The sequence below is a fragment of the Mauremys reevesii genome, linkage group 16, assembly GCF_016161935.1.
Source record: "Mauremys reevesii isolate NIE-2019 linkage group 16, ASM1616193v1, whole genome shotgun sequence".
In the NCBI taxonomy this organism is placed as follows: domain Eukaryota; kingdom Metazoa; phylum Chordata; order Testudines; family Geoemydidae; genus Mauremys; species Mauremys reevesii.
The window spans coordinates 42,403,909-42,421,835 of NC_052638.1; the positions used below are offsets into that span (position 1 = coordinate 42,403,909).

The 17,927-nt window shown below is 40.0% G+C and overlaps 1 protein-coding gene across 1 annotated transcript in view; it reads left to right on the forward strand.

The window, feature by feature from the left end:
• ZFHX3 (zinc finger homeobox 3) overlaps positions 1 to 17,927 on the forward strand; it is a 1,205,541-nt gene that overhangs the window by 279,009 nt on the left and 908,605 nt on the right. The window contains exon 5 of the mRNA XM_039503280.1: positions 9,108 to 9,240. The gene's annotated coding sequence lies outside the window, so the exon portion shown is untranslated. The remainder of the gene's footprint in view (positions 1 to 9,107; positions 9,241 to 17,927) is intronic.

Below are 17,927 nucleotides of genomic sequence, written 5' to 3' on the forward strand. Positions count from 1 at the left end.
TGGCTGGACTTGATGACTTCGCGAGGTCCCTTTCAGCCCTACATTTTTATGATTTTGTGAACAGCACATGTCCCAGTACAGATCCAAACTCAACAACTATCAATACTACTTTTTACTTCTCTAGGGTCTTTCAGGCAAGAATCTCAAAGCATTGAAAGAACAAAGAAAGGGAAGGGGGGATTTTAAAAGCATCTAAATTACTTAGAACACAAGTGCCACTGCGCACAGGAAAATTATACTTGTATACCAATTAACTATTCTGTTGTAACTGGTAAAACTCCCTGCGTGGACACTTCCTCCGGAACAAGAGTGGCTTTTTCTTGGTTTAGCTTAAGCCCCTTCCAAAGAGACACAAGTCTGGAATGAGAGTGACTTTCAGTCACTAAATATTTGGGGCAGATTTTGAATGAGCACCCTGGAAACCAGTGGGCTAATTCACTGGCCTGTGCACCAAAGAACACTTTCCAGCCACAGGATTCCAGTGCTTTTTCTTCAGAGCTTCAGTTTTATGTTGAACTTCTGGTGCTCTTGAAAAATATCACTCAGGTCCCTTTCCCCTGACTTACTTCCTACAGGATTACACTCCAAAGGCTGTCTGTTTGGAAGTCAAGGCAAACCTCTCTGCTTTCTTCTCCTTCATAACCTGCTCTCTGCAGGATTACGCTCTCCAGGCCATCTGCCTAAGAGTCATATGCAAACTGTTTTTCCCCCTGACCCAGAGATTTCTATAGGAGACTACATGTTCTCTGCAGCTCTTCAACCTGCTCCTTGCGGGATTACACTCCACAGTTCTTCTACCTGGGAGCTGCACATGAGCTGGGATCTTTCCCTCGATCCAGGTATTGCTGCAAGAACCTTTTTACTCCTGGCAATACTCACTAGCAACTAAGCTTACTTGCTGTCTCTTAGGAAGATCAGGTGATTGTCTAGCTATCCTCTGAACTCTAGCTTCACATCATCAGCTGGGAGGCAGCCAATTAGCTACAGGTGGAGGCTAAGCCAACTCCGTTAAAGGGCCATCCCACCCTGTGACACAGCCCTTTGACAATTGTCTGAGACATCCATTGCCCTAGAAATGCCAGTGTTAATTAACATATCATTTATACCATAAATAAATAAATACAGTAAGATGGGGGTAGGCACCAAATCCTGGTGAAATTTGAAGGGATTTGAGAGTCTGACTTTCTTAGGCTGTGAAAATCCCAGCTGTTATTTTCATTCTACTTCTTCCAGATCGCCACAAAATTGTGCGCACGCATGTGCACACACTTATCTTTGTAGGAAGTGCTAGTATCCCAGGGTTGCTATACTTGGGACATGGGGTAGCAGCTGATGGTACAGTTACTTTCATGTTAGCCTGAAATTTATTTATTTATTTGTGTAACAGCAGTGTCTGGAGAACTTAACCAAGAGCAATGTCTCATTGTGCTAGGCACTGTACAAACTCACAGTAAGAGAGAATCCCTGGGTTAAACCTGGCCCTCGGTGTCAGTGTGAAAACTCCCATTGGCTTCAATGGAAGTAGAATGTCACTCACTGTCTTGAAGATGTTACAATCTAAACAGACGAGAGGCCAAGAGTAGGAGAAAGGGAATATATTTGTTGTTATTAACCCCATTTGGCAGCTGGGGAACTGAGATACAGAAAAAGTAAATAACTTGCCAAGAGGACACAACTATGGCAGGGCTGGTGTTGAGTAGAGATCTCCTGAGTCCCAGCAGAGACCATCCTTCTTAAACATCTCCATGTTTCCCAAAAATCAGCTTCATAGCAAATTTCCTAAGATAAACACTTAAATTAAAACATGTATCTGGGAATTAAAATGTGGATATTTTTTACACTCTTAAAATTACATTTGTGAGCTGCTTCAATAATTGAAAATGTTGTTTGGAAATCAAACAGAAAAGCTTTCAATTAGTTTGAAACATGGTAATGTAATGGAAAAATGTCCATAGATCCATAAAGAATACATACGTGCACCATATACGGCAAGATGAGACTTAAAAGCTTAATTTTCTTGGCAGTCCTCAGTAAATTTGGTGGATAGCTCCTGTTTATACTAATGAAATTTATACTTCTAATTTCCAGACTGTTCTGAAAATGTATCTGCATTAAAAAAAAATCACTCTGGCAAGAGTTTTTTGGGGAGGAAGGAAAGCAGCCTCATCACAGGGACAGAAGAGTTTAAAGAATGCTTTGTAAAGGAATGTGTTCAAACTGTAATTTGGAGTCTGTTTCCACAACTCAGCAGTCACATGAAGCACTTCTAAACAATTGGCTGTATCCAGGGCCGGTGCAAGGATGTTTTGCGCCCTAGGCGAAACTTCCACCTTGCGTCCCCGCCCCACGCACCTGCCCTGAGGCACCCCCCCCGTGGCAGCTCCTCCCCTCCGCCCTGAGGCGCCCCCCCTGCGGCAGCTCCCCACCCTCTGCCCTGAGGCACCCCCCAGGGCCAGTGCAACCATTTAGGCAACCTAGGCAGTCGCCTAGGGCGCTGGGATTTGGGGGGGCACCATTTTCTTCGGCAGCGACCGCGGCGGCGGCCGGATCTTCAGCTGCCCCGGTTGCCGCCGGCATTTAGGCGGAGGGAGCTGGGGCAGGGGAGAGTGGGGAGGGCCGCCTGCAGCAAGTAAGGGTTGGGGGGGGCGGCACGGCACGCAGGGGAACTCCCCGCCCCAGCTCACTCCTGCTCCTCCTCCTCCCCGAGCACGCCGTGGCTGCTTCATTTCTCCCGCCTCCCAGGCTTGCGGCGCCTAAGCTGATTGGCGCCGCAAGCCTGGGAGGCGGGAGAAGTGAAGCAGCGACAGCATGCTCGGGGTGCTTGTGCGCGGAGCAGGGGTGAGCTGGGGTGGGGGGGGCTCAGGGCAGAGGATGGGGGGTGGGGAGCTGCCGTGGGGGGCCCCCTCAGGGCAGAGGGGGGAGCTGCCATGGGGGGGGCGCCTCAGTGCGGGGACGTGGGGTGGGGGACTCAAGGTGGAAGTTTCGTCTAGGGTGCGAAACATCCTTGCCCCAGCCCCAGCTCCAGCTCCAGCTCCAGCCCCAGCTCCAGCTCCAGCTCCAGCTCCAGCTCCAGCTCACCCCTGCTCCAGCCCCAGCTCACCCCTGCTCTGCGCACAAGCCCCCCGAGCATGCGATCGCTGCTTCACTTCTCCCGCCTCCCAGGCTTGCGGCACCTAAGAGCCTGGGAGGCAGAAGAAGTGAAGCCGCTACGGCGTGCTGTGGGAGGAGGGGGAGCAGGAGTGAGCTGGGGCGGGGAGTTCCCCTGCGCGCTGTACCGCCCCCCCCTTACTTGCTGCAGGCGGCCCTCCCCGCGCTGCCCTGCCCCAGCTCTCTCCACCTAAATGCTGGTGGCGACCGGGGCAGCTAAAGAGCCGGCTGCCGTGGTCGCTGCCGAAGAAAATGGCTCCACCTCAAATTCCAGCGCCCTAGGCGACTGCCTAGGTCGCCTAAATGGTTGCACCGGCCCTGGCTGTATCCAATCACTCCTTCAGAAGTGGGACTTTACCTGTCTCCTCACCAGTCTCTCTCTCCCCCCTTGTTTGGCCTCGAATGATGGATTCTTGCATAAATGATCGTTACAGCACATATTCTGTTCAAATTTTGATTGCTATGGTTTTGCATCCCAAAACACATTGTGGCTTTGAGAGCACACAAGAAAGCACTGGCCAGGGGGGCACAGTGTGGAGACTAGCAGATCCAGTCTGAATCCTTCTTGAACCCTTTCAGACCTTTTCTACCCCTGCCCAGGTCATCTGAAATGTACCAGCGAAGGATGGTCTGACCTTTAGTCTCTGGCCTTTCAGGTGGCATGAAAAGAAAAGAGGCTCAGCAAGTCTCTCAGGTGACTCAAGTATTCATTTCCAATCATGCCTCAGTCCCAGAATGCATGGAATGGCTTTGGGACGCCATTTTAAGAGATATGGTATGTGCATTTATTCCGTCACATGATTGTGCAGACTCTTCCCCCTTCCTGGCCTTCACAGCTGCTAACTGCACAAAAGGGACAGTGCTTTTTCTACCCCTGCCTAGCAGGAGACACCCTGGGGAGGACAACGAAAACTTTGCTGTGGTTTTGACATTGCTCTCGTCTGAATCTCTCTGATAATAAATACGATAGAATCATAGCTGACAAAAGACTTCCTGTTTCACCCAGCCCCATCTGAGTGCTAGATTTCCCCCTGTAATACTCTGAGGGTTTTATTGTTGAACACTTTAGCTGTGGTGGTTCTGTAGGATAGGGAAGGCTGTACATTGTTGAATGTATGGTCAACTGATTGGCTGCTGAATACTACAACTCTCTCTCTTTTGGGGAAGAAGGGAGCTAGAAACTCAGTAAGCTCTCCACTAGGAATACAACTAAATAGTCATATATATTTCTAATGGCTGTAATGCTCCTTACTGCTTTGCCACACGTCTTTCACTCGGAGACTTTAATGTTGGACCTGATTGTGTAATGTCTTTTCACATGAAAAGCCTTATGTACAGGGGGAGAATCATTTTACACGTAATCACTTCTAGAACTCTAGCTTAATGTCTGGTATAAAGATAATAAAGGAACAGAGGTTTGGTCTGGTGGCAGTGGTGGATCAGAAATCTTCTCCTTTTCATTCCTGCACTGTCAGTTTACCTTACATTGTCAGGACACATGTTCCATTTACTTCTCAGAAGTATTTTACTAGTACTCTTTTGACTTTGTGTAGGTCAGGAAAGGCATCCGTTAAAAAGAACTGTGATGCATTTACCAGCCCAAGCAAATTAAGGGTATTTCACCTGTGCCATGGGTCAGTTGGGCTGACTTGTAGCAGCCTAGTGAATGGTTTTTTGTTTTGTTTTTTGGGGTGGCTGTCATAGCACTGAACAGACTCAGGAGACATGGGTTCTAGTCTCAGCTACACCTTGGGCAAATCACTTCACCTCACTGTGCCTCAGGTTTCCCATCTGTAAAGCAGGGATAATGAGCTGCTTTGTAAGTCTTCTGATGAAAAGGGCTATAGAAATGCTAGATATTAATTATTTTTTAAAAAAATCTCTAGCCCTTATGGTTGCAGAGATTCCATTAGGTGGACGCTTTAAAGGTGAGGCAGTGATAGCTACACATACCCTGAAACGATAGCTGTGAGAGGAGTGAATGATTCTTTTGTCTTCATTGAGGGTTGACTTTGATCTCCATTGTCAACTATTTTGCTGCTGATTGAAGCCCACAATTAAAAGGAGGGATGATCATATTATGAACATTTGCACAATCTGGTGTATCATATAGGGGGAACTCAGTTTCTTGGATGAGAGGAAGAGTTTGGTTTATGGGCAGACCTCTGCCATATGCCCACAGCTATTGAGAATCAAATTAGGACCAAAGGAATGCAGCAGATGTCCAATGCTTTGACACCCTGAATACATGATTCTCCTAGGAATGGATGTAATTTGCAGTAGATTATCTCTTCTCCTCAGACACCCTGATCTAAGATGCTTGTTGTGGGGGCTGAACAAGCCAACCAGGATCCACCTGTGAGTAGTTAATTACCTGGAGGGGTGGCAGTTAATTAGCTTCATGGACACCTGGACCTTATAAGAGACCTGGCAAAGATTAGCCTGGCAATTAGAAACCCAGCTAGTGAAATGGCTCCTGTGGAAGGCCCTGAGCCAGGGTCTGCTGAGGAAAGAGCACCCCAGGGCAACCAGTGCTCTATACCAAAAGAGAGTTGTAACCACAGGGAGCAGGTAGGCTCTGGGCCAGGGTCTGCAGGGGAAAGGGAATTCCCAGGGAGCTGTGAGACTCTCCAAGTAGCCCAGAAAGGGGCTAGAATCAGAGGGCAGGCTGAAGAGAAGCCCCAAAGGGCAGAAGAACTTTTTGTTTTGTTGGGATTTTTAGTTTGGATTTTTGCCACCCCAGAAGGGGTTAAGTTTAGTTTGTGAGTTGGCTGGAAGGCTTAGCCACATCTCTGGCACAAGGCAGTGTCTGGAGAGCTGAGGACAGTCACCTTGAGGTGGGAAACTGAGTCAGGGAGTGCCTGCCTGCCATGCCAGGCTCAGCCAGCAGGGGATGATACAGGGTGGCAGTGCCCCATGGCAGCTCTCTTATGTAAATGATAAACAATGCTACTGAGTAAATGGTTTGAAAACACATCTTTGGTTCCAAAAGACCTGCTATTGGATCCCTTATAACCCCTTTTTACAACCTTCCTAATATCTCCTATTTTCTTACCATTTTCTGTATATTAAGAAAAATCTTTTTTTCTAAACTCAATCTTATTTTTGAAAACAGCTCAAATAATAAATAACTTATTAACCCAGCATGCGTTAATGCTCAGAATCTTAATATAAAGACTACGGTGAGTAGAAACATAACATTTAAAAAAATCATGCACAGTTATTTATCCTCGCCAAATCTTCTCTCCCCGAGTGAATGCAAGCTGTCTCTTTAATAATGCAAAGGAGTAGTAAATTTCAAGCTGAGGATGGGCAATAACAAGGAGAGTTATTTCCACAATGCCCTAATGTCAGTTGAGTGGCTTAGAACTAATAAGGTGTGCTCCTAACAGGCTGGTTAGCATTGGGTCACCTCTGTGGCTCCATCTCCCCTCAGCAGGGTCACTCATCTCCAGGCTATATTTGGGGAGGAGGGGGAAGGGAGGTGGTAACACATTTAGAGCTTCTCTCATCTCACAAACATTTTTGAGCTGTTTATTTTTATTTGCTACCCATTCCCTCTTTTTTTATTCTCTCTCTCTCTCACCCTCTCTCCTATCCAGTACATCTTTGCAGCCTGCATAAATTCTGTGCATTGAGTAAAACCCTCCCACATGAGAGCAAATTAAAGCAGAAACCATGTCATTGGGGCTTTTCATCAGTATTTCTTTTCAGAAGAGAAATCATTCAAATTAATTTTGGTTGTGCCTGTGTGTGGACAAATAACCTAATACAAGAAAAATGTTTAATGCAAGAAAACCCAACATGGTTGCACATTCAATTAAGCATGACTGTCCTGAATGAATGCATGAAAATATATATGTATACATAGGTAAACACAGCAAATACTATTCCAGTGTTGAGAGATGATAGAACACACTTGTTTTTTTACATAAGCAAGTTGAAGACTCTTGTTTAATGAATGACAATCTTTTTCCCAGCAAGAAGAAATATGCTAAAAGCTCTGCGTTATGGAAATTTGCATGTAGGTTTCTTTTTTGTGTGTGCCTACCACCATCAATCCTCTTTCCTTCCCCCTCTTCTGTCCGCCAGTTCCCATCCAAAAATGAATGCAAAGAAATACTATTAGGCTGTCTGGTTATGTATTTTTTATGAGGCCATACAAGACACTGCCTGACCCTGTACAGCTCATGTTATAACCACATTGAAGATGCTTTTCATTTGGGTTCTGCTTTTCAGCCTGGATGACCTCTATTAAATAAGAAAGAAAGAAAGGAAAAAATGGCCTAATATGTGACCCCCGGGACTAGTCGCTTCAAGGATTACATTTAATTCATATGATAATATTGAAATATAATGCTTCATGTCTAATGTTTTAGATATTTTTCTTTTTTCTCTTTATTTCAGGGATTCGGTCTTATCATAGATATTTTTCATCAGTTTTGGGTGGAGGACAGTAACTCAGGCTCTGGTCAGATTCTTAAAATTACCTTTTTTCCTTAGGAGACTGGATGTGAATACAAAACACTGCTTTTCCTGCTCTCTCTGAATGAAGAGAAGAGACACATAGGCAGAGAAATTAATTTTTCTAGGAATATGTGTCTGCCAAGAGCTCTCTTTCAAATAAAGCAAATGCCAAAATAAAGCTTGTTTCTTAACCCATTGTTAACAACTGACCCCCCCACAACTTCTCCATCAGTGTGGCTGCCTTCCTGCTTCTATTGTTTGTATTCCCACCATTGCATTCAGTTGTCAATGTGCATGTATTTATTGTACATACACACACACACACACAGTATGTCTGTCCTTGCTTACACACACTTATTATTAAAACTGCACTGTTCATAGCCCTAGACTACGTGTATTTAATGTTCCATCGTTTCTGATGAAAGCACATATCTTGGGGGTTTATAACTTGGTTATAAAAATGCACTCTGGGATGAAACACGATGTACAGTATTTCACTTTAGGAGCATATTTTCAAAAATAAATTTGGACATTTCTAATTACTTGGTGTGAGAATATTTAATAAGTTTGTTTTTTGTGTATTTTGGAATTTCGCAGTCAATCCATAATCTAATCTAATAATTTGTATTCTGAAGCAATGCAACTCTCAAAGCATTCATGCTAATGATAATTCTTGAACTACTACTACACATATACATGAGATATTTTCCAACAAACATTTAATTTAGGGTTCTTCGAAGATGGATTTAATCTACAGCCATGGCAGTAGATTTGATGCAATGGATGGTATCACTTCTGAGGAGCCATTACAGTCTATTGATAAATAATGTGTGTATCAAACTGGATAACAAAAGCTGTCTCTTTTAAAACAATAGGCCTGCACATATATTTATTCAGTCCCATAAACACAGAGCTGTTGTTGTGATAAGTTTGCAGGTTAGATGTGTTTTTCTGTTTATTATTGTCATTAGAAAAATTTAATAAAAAAAATCACTGGCACAAAAATACAGTTTAAATAACACTGAGGTTTTAGTGGCAACAGCCCAGAGCCAGAAATTCATAGTTAAGGCTGAACCTACATCCTTAACCGTTATACACAAATGCTGCAAATAGTATATGGTATGTAAAATCCATCACTCTTTGGATACCCATGCACTGAAACAACAGGGTAGGTTAAGAACAGAGTTTCCGTATTAACTCTGAATGTCACTGCATTTGTTTGCATCGTAGGCTGAACATTATTCACATTTTTTTGGTGAAAATGTAATGCTCTGTAATATATACACGTGGGCTATATAGACACACACGTGCAGCTCAGTATTTTGTGTGTGATATTTTAAAAAATATATACCGGCTTTGGGTTCCCTTTTGTAAAGCATTAAGCTGTGACCCTCCCCTCCTCTTTTCCCTCCCCCTGCAGCCCTAGACTTCATGATGCCTTGACTGCTAGCTTAACATGGAGTTGTCTTTTTTATTTTTTTTTATAAACCCAGTCACAACACAGAAAGAGGAGGAGGAGGAAGAGAGAGAAAGAGAAAACTAAAAACCCTGAAGGATGGTTCTCAAAAATTCGAAAGGAACCACAGGGAATTCCTTTTAAGAGCAACAGAAAGCGAGCCAGCTGAGGTAAGGCAGTTTGAGCTTACCCTTTCTCCCCCCACCCCCTTTTTGGTTATAAATTGCTGCTGCTTTATGGAGTGAGGAGGGGAGGTGGGTGGGGAAGACACCTAACTTCTTTACTGCTTAAGCAATCTGAGCCTAGAACTCATGTGAATATGCAAATAGGGCTGGCTGGGCTGCGTTGCTGACACGTGTATGTGTTGTATCCTTCTCCCCACCTCCCTGTCTTAGCGTCTGATCTTCAACAGATTGCTGTTGTTTCTTGTGATCACCAGCCCTGCGTGCTGGAGAGAGAGATGGGGCGGGGGCATGGGGAGTGTTGCGGGGCTGGAAGGCATGGAATCATGACATGATTGCTGTGACTTTTTTATATTAATGTGTGCCTTTTTTCTAGCTCATTTGCATGTCAAAGTGGTGGAGGTGTGAGGGCCGAGATTAGTATGGAGATGACATAATAATGCAATGAATTAAATGTGATCACTTCTGTGAGCAACCGGGGGGGAGGAAGGGGGAGGGGGTGTGTGTGTGGGGAGAGCGAGCGGGGGAGAGCGAGAAAGGCTTCTGATTTTTCACCACACGTTGATTGATGTCAGGGGCTAACAGGATGCATCTTTTTATTGTTATGATGATGATGATTGCAATGATTATACTGATCATTAGTGTGAAATTTAAATTTTAAAATGGTCAGTGCTGGATATTTGGTGTGCATGCATGTTTCGAGCATCAGGGTAAATCCCCTTACTACAAGAATTTAACTTTCTCATGTTCAGAAAGACAGCATGCAGGATTCAAAAGATTATTAATTTATGAAATATAGTGGGTTGAATTACATAGATTCCTAATGCAGTTCTGTTTTTTTTTTGAAAATATACAAAAAGATCAAAGACATTTTTGTTATTAAAAGAAAATCTTTCATTGGAGAAATGGTTTAGCTATTTACAGTCAATGAAATTTGATTTTTATCTTTTGTTTTGCTTTATCCACGTTTTAATAAAACAGCTATAAAGCATAACCCTACCACAGTGATTGCTGAACAAAGCAGATTTTCAGGCAGTTAGTTTTGGGTCTGAGTGTGATTTAAAAATTGTGAATATTTTCTCTAAGTCTTATTGCTGTTTTGGACATAACCCCTGAAAAGTGTAAAGGCAGTTAGAGGGCTGAGAGTATTTCAGTGTAACCAAAATAAAAATGTAACTAAAAGAGATTAAAATATTCAGTATACTTGAACTATTCTAATAGAATTCAAATTAATTTTTGTCTGCAGATATGCTCGTTTTTCTGATAATCAGTATATACCTGTCTGTTCAAAATAAATGTGTGTATATGGAGGGGGTGGGGGAGGGTGTGTGTGTGTGGCATACAAAAGTTTTGTACTGATTGTGATGCCTGCCAATAACCTTGATGCTATAAATGACCACTTACAAGTCAACAGACTATCACTAAAGTTAATTCATTGAAAAAGAAAATCCAAGGCCACTCCATTTGTTTTTCTGAGTTATTACTGGAGACTTTAAAGGGATATACTAATTGGACAGTTGTATTCACCAGAATACTAAATAAACAGAAAAGAAGATCTAACTCTTGGGTGGGGGGAGTTGAATAAAAATCCTGCATAGAAATTATCAGATTGATCATAACGTCGTAGGCTAAGAGACAACGAGACAACAGAAAGTAGAGAAGCAAAAAGGCAAGTGCAGTAAGACTGGTGTATACCCCTGTTATAACCGTGCACAGGAGAAACCCACCTGTCCAAATTCTCTATTGCTAGAACAGTGGCTGTCATCACTACCTTCTTGAGCTCGGCAATACTTACATTCCTGCACCTTCTTTGAGTTCTCACAGAAGTCAATGACTTTCTTATGCAGTTCTGATAAATGTTAGTTTTTGTTCTGCTAATCTCATTATTCATGAATTCTGCATTGTCCGCAAACTAATGCAGAACCTTAGGCCAGTTGTATAAAGTCACTGTTAATCCCGTATCTCACAAACAAAGGTGTCAATAGAAAGCTGTTTCAGCATGAGCTCATTTCACCTACATTGTGTGCTGAGGTCCCCCAAATTCAGCAGCTACTGTTAATATCATGTAAAAGGACAGATTTACCAACACTGTTTATACCTCTTATGACAAATAAAATTGCATGACTGCCTTGTCTTTTTGGCCACCCTTTCAGGGGACGTTTTAATCAGATTTTACAGCTTTACATCATATATGAACACCTGTATTCTTGTTCTCTCTGTCTCTCTCTCTGTGCACCTGAAGTGCTATGCATGTATGTGTACTGCTTTCTCTTCGCCTCAGTCTTCTGTGCCAATAAAGAAGAAAGGCAGGGATGAGGATTGTTGCTATTGATCTGCCCAAGGGGATCATTAGGCATCAGTATCAATCTACAAATCAGTGGGCCTGTGTTACTTGCTTGGGCAGTCATTGCCAATTTGTTCCTATTAGATGGCCGAGCCCGGAGGTGTTTGATGAGCAGATTGGGTCTTTATCTCAGCACTGGAGAGCTTGCAGACTTGCAGAGAGACAGCAGAGGGTTAGGGGATTTTTGTTGTTTGTTTAGCTTTTTTTACGAAAATCTGGTTGCATTTTACTGTACTGTAGAGAGAGGTTCTATGGGCAGAATGTGTTTCTAGTTAAATTTAGTTTTCCAGATCATATTAAAAGTATTGGGAATTAAGGAGAAACCATTTTTTAAAATAATCTACTGCACTTTATTTGGTATGTTTACCAGTAGTGCACTATATAAACATATATATTCATGCCAGGTTCTTTTGTTATCCGTTTCAGGTTACACATCGGAATAATTGAAACACAATTTTTTTTCTTTCGTTCTCCCTGTGCCCATTCCTAGAAGTTCATGTAGTTGCTGTGGGTGAGGTGACCATAATTGCTATATCTTTGTGGTTTAATTAGATAAAGTGAAAGTAAAACATTTAGATAATTTTATATTGGAAAATATTATTTCCATTTTGCCCATGAAAACTAAATAAAAAAGTAAACTAGATACTGTAGTTGGAACTACATAATTTTTAAAAAATTCTTGTTTTTAAAGCAGTGACTGTAGGCTGTTAATACAGATGGTATTAGAACAGTCTCTCCCCTAATCTGCATATTGTTTTTATTTTGTAATTTTTCAAATATATGTATAGAAATGTGAAACAGGTAAACAAAAATTTGATATTCTGGGGGAATATAAAACAGGAGGAAAGAACGAGCAGTTCTAACAAGTGTTATGATGCAACATTAACTCTTCATTATTTCGTGAAAACCTCAGTTTCCACCTATGTTTCATTCACTCATGACATAAGCATCATGCACAGTTTAAATCTCTGTCCAGCTCATTTATAGCCCCTGTTGGTGCTCACTGATTGGATTTCTAATTTCCAGATTTTCTCAGGGGGTTTAACAGACTTGTATGGGTGCTGGTATTTTCCAATGAGTTTATAATCTGTAGTTTGTGCCTATTACCTGTGACAATCAAATCATTTCCCAATATTTGTCAAGTAAAAAATTCTAAACAAAGCACTGTGGACTTTATTTGTCATGCTATTTATATACAAATACGTGCAATAAGTAAAACCAATGTAATCCTACATTTACACAGCAATCACAGCATCTGCTGTATAAAACCAAGTTCCTTTGAGTACTTTTTGGTTATATGTCATATTTCAAGTAACATAAAATAATGAATGTTTTTCGAAATTAGAAGTATTTTGAATTCTGATTATTAATATTTTCTTTTAACCTTTTTCGTCCCCCCGCTTTGGGGACAGTTCAGTTCCTCCACCTTTAGAAAAGAATTCACCTCATTCTGGTCTGACAAAAAATTTTGTTGTTGAGCTTCTATCATATCTGTGTAGAAATACATCTGTGTGAGACTTTTGGAAGCCAGACAGTGTTAATTTATCATAATCTACATACAACCAGCTAGCTTTAATCTCTGTGTGGCGTGTATAGAAATCAATTTGGAGTGTACTCAGAGGGATTTTTTTTTCAGAAGGAGTTTGTTGTACAAATATTTATGGACCTTTTCCTTTGTAGTAGAGATTTCAGTTGAAATGACCATCATGCCATTAACGGCAGATTTCATCTTAAGGAAAATGTTGCCAAAAGATATTTGTTTTAATCGCATGGGGTTTCAAATTGAAATTTGCTTTGCTACTATGGATAAAAATGCATGATCTTTGAGAAGAAATTCCAGATCTTTTTGATACTGAAATAAAAGCAGGAGGGGACACCCTCACCAAATTAAATGTAAGAATGTCTCTGTATGGGAACTTAAACAACTTTTAAAATGCATGCACATTCTGGCTATCTCCAGTTCAGGACATTTGTAGTTGTGCATGCAGAAATGTTATGTTTTTGTTTTTAATCACAAATCTTTCTTTTTCTTTTTCTTTATTGCTGTAGCTATATATTGGATCTTTTCCCTGTTTTGTTTAGTATGGTTTCCTATGTGAAATTTCTCCATGAAACAATTGATACATTCTCCGCACGCTGTGGCGAGTGGGAAAAAAAAGCCCTTAGATTAATGGTCAGTGTCTCATACACACAAATTTGTGTTACGATACTACAGAGAAGCTGCGAATTACTGACAAGATCTAGAATAATTCCTAATGCTGTCGAAGGCTTCATTCTCTCCCCCACATGATGGATGAGGCATAAGAAGTGCTTTCTGAGATCATTAATGTGCATCATTCTGTTAAGTGTTATTAAAGTCCGTCTGTCTTAGGCAGCAGAAACTATATCTTATCCCTTATATTGCTTCTGTTTTGTAAAATTATAACTGCAGATCCTGTCTCTTCCTAATGTGGTCTTTTTGGTACTCTTTTCCAAATGGTGGGTTTATGCCATAACATTTAATACATTTTTAGGGTTGTATATTTTCTTCTATTCAAAATATTTGATTGCTACATGTGAGACTACATGTAGTTTCAGGATTACATTATTTATAACCTTTAAAATACGATAAAGCTGGAAAGCATCCTTACTAAAATAATTATTTAAGGGGTGAGCTTAGAACTGAATATTTATTCTGAATTTGTGCCTGTGTTAAACCTGTGTGAAGCTAGTTGGCAATTCAGTCCTATATGATTCAGTTTGAATTAAGCAGACTGCCTTGTAACCTTAAGAAGAAGAAAAGGCTTTCCATTTCTGTTCTAAGTACACAATGCATAAGATGACATTCAGTTACATACACTTCCATATGCAGACCATTGGATTAATTGTTTAAAAAACACTGACACTGTTTTTTGAACATATAGTAATCAAGATTCCTTGTTTGAGAAGTAAACACATGCAGAGCTAAAAATGGAGATACAGTATTATATACAGGAGGCAAAAACTTTTGCAGTTTTGTTCCATTTAGACAGAAAACTATCCTGTATATTGCTGCTTCTTGTACTCTTCCCCTCCTCCCCAATCTGTTGTCTGTAGCACTTGACTTTTTTGGGGGAGGGGGACGGAAGGGGGAAAGGGTGGGAGGTAGGCCAGGTAGAGATTACAGATGGATCATATTAAATCAAAAGTAATTTTAACCAAACAGGAGAATTCACTTTAAAGGTTTTTAACCTTTCTTAAGAGCCAATTTTTCCCTAAGCCCTGTGATAATAAAATACAATATAATTTATAGAGCGCTTTCCATGGATACACATTCCTAACTTTTTTTTTTTTTTTTTTTTACAGTCAGATAAAATGTTATCCAACCACTGGGATGATAATCAAGGGAAAACGAAAAGCAAGTGATCATAAAGCCATTTAGAAATGTAACATTCCTTTTTAAAGAGATTCAGACATACTTGGAAAGGCTCACTTATGTACTTTTAATAGAATTATAGAAGTTTGAGGCACAGCTGGTAAAAGCTCAGTCATCCACAACACAGCTAGTTTTTGAGCATTTAATTTTATATTTGAATAATTCTCCAGATCAAGCTATAATCATGAATGTCATATAAAAAGATTTTTTTCATAAATTACATTATTTCACAGATGTGCAAATATTTCTGAGAAAAAAATTACATTGATCAGTTTTTAATACCCCCCTGTCTCACCCTTCAGTCAAAGGAAAAAATAGCTTTTTTCCCATCTTTGTCTTCAGAAAGGTGCTAGATTGTAAACATCTGAAGGAAATGAAAGGGTTGGCCAGTCCACCCCAAATTCTTTCCAGATTTTCATTCCTTTCACCAGCAGCCTTCTGTTCTTAGAAGAGAGGGAGGGACAGAGAAAGAGAGAGAGAAGATATCTCTGTTTCTTATTAAAATTTAAAGTGAAAAGCACTGATATAATTTATTAATTTTGAATCTGCTAATTTAGAGGGGGGCTTGAACACCACGAGGCACAGTTTAGGGAATGTGTATGCTGGCAATTTGGCAAGGTAAAGCATGTGAAGCCAATTAAGATCTAATTCTGTAGGGAAGACAATGGACAAGAGACAATATAGTTTTGTTCTGATTTGTAGTTTTCAAAACAAGTGTTTGGAGTTGATTTTTTTTTCTGATAAGCTATAGCGCAACTCATGCTTGTATGAAGACGTAATTATCATACTATGAACACTTTTGATATATAGTATGTTCTCTTCAAGCTTAATCAACATTATTTCCTTTCTGTTGCAAAATGTTTAGATATTTCTGGGAAGAAATGTTCCAATTTAATGCCATAGTAGTTTTTGCAAATGTTCACCTCTGTTCCTGAAATGTCATTAGTCTTTAGTGAAAGAAACAGGTGCTTTTTGCATCAGAAGTGCACAATTGAATTAAAACTTCTGAACACATTTTTCTACATAATTCTTTATCTGACACGAACATTTAATTGAGCAATAGTTCATAATACATATATTGTTATTGCCTGATATATATTTGAATATATTGTGTATTGTTCTGAGTGGAAAATATTGTCTTTATGTTTCATTCATGGATGACAGTCTGGATAAAATGTATATTTCAAGGCTTCCTCAACTAATATATGATTCAGTCACTCTTTTAGCAGAAAAAAGTTAAAAATAACTTTATAAAAATAAAACAAGGTGTTATACTGTGACTGTTTGGTCTTAAATTGTAGTTGCCTGTTTGTCTTTCAGGACATTTAAGTGCCAGATGCACTGGGAGAAAGCAATCTAAACATCAGAGTTTATTTTCAATATGCAAGTGGTATAAAAATATGCAAACCCTGATCACAGTGCTATGGAAACTACTCCACAAAAATGTGGAACGAAAGCTGTTACTGTAAGTGTGGTTCATGTATTGTAACAGCTGTGACAGCCTGATACAGTTTAACACTTGTTCAATTATAAGGAAAATATTCAAAAGCAAAAATGTGATGTATATGATGTATATGAGGTTTGTAATAATCTTTCAAATTTACAAAAGAAACCAAAAACAACCTCCATCCCCTACAATGTTTTCCCTCAAAATTAATGTTTCAGTTGAGTCTCTGAGATTTTGGAAATGTTCCTGTCCCCTTCCCTCCAACCTAAAAAGTATTTTTCAGGACTTGTGTTACAGCTATTTGCAAGTTATTTTAGGCCTCTGTTCTTTTATATCCACTTAATAACTTCAGAAGACGATTTCAGGTACAGACCACACTTTGTGTTTTTAGGAGGTGGGGAATGTGTTAAAAGTGAACATACATTTATGACACATGAATTTCAATTTACTCAAGAAAGCCTGAACTGACTCTAGCACGAGCCTTCTGTTCTGGGAATGTGGACATCTACCCCTGTGCTTTCTGTTAACCAAATGCTTAAATTAAATGCGGCAAACATACAATAAACATATATTAATACTTAGCTGTGGTAAAATGTGGTTAATATATAGTACGTACAACAGATCTTTAAATGGACAACTGGTTTTATTTTTGGTGGATTACATTAACCTTTATTTGTTTTAAGTAGTGTTGAAAAGGAGGTTGTTAAAAACGTTTAGCTTTTTAGATCATTAATATATTGCAATGAAGATTCTGTTTATTTTTTATCCTTACCAAAATTAATATAGACTTTTTCATAACATCCCAGACTTTCTGACTACAGGGCATGACTGACATTGATGGAGGTGTCATGCGTGGAGAGTGGACAATAGATCCCCTTCATTTTCAGAGTTGTGCTGGGTATAACCAAACAACTCATACTGAAGTAATAGAAGTTTTGTGGCTAAATCTCATGCAACATATTTACAAATGAAATTTAAATATTAAAACTTTTCTGTGGCTTCAAGGAAAGTTGTTATGAAATGTCTGACAAATGTTTATGTACATCTAATTGGAGGTGAAGGTGGCGAGAGTAGAAAGAATTCAGAATAACTTTTTTTTCACTTTGCTTTGCTTGGTGTGGGCAATTCAAAATAGGATCCTAGTATTTCCAGACCCAAACTCTCATTTTTTAAGTAATTGCTGTTATCTGGAATAAAATGTTGCCTTAGAAATTACTGACATAACAGTCCCCATGGGAACTCCATAGCAGTCAAAGTGAAATCCAACAATAAATCCGGGGGCCACCTGGCTAACTATCATTAAACAGCTTTGCCAGTGGAAAAACTCTTTCAAAGCTTAATTCTTCCTAAATGTAAAGTTCAGTGATTATGTTTGTGTTTAACTTTAATAGAATTTGGTCTTTTACTTTTAGCTTTGTTTAAATAATCCTTCAAAGCATCTTCAACAGCAAAAATGCTGTGTTTCGCACTGATGACATAATTCACTAACC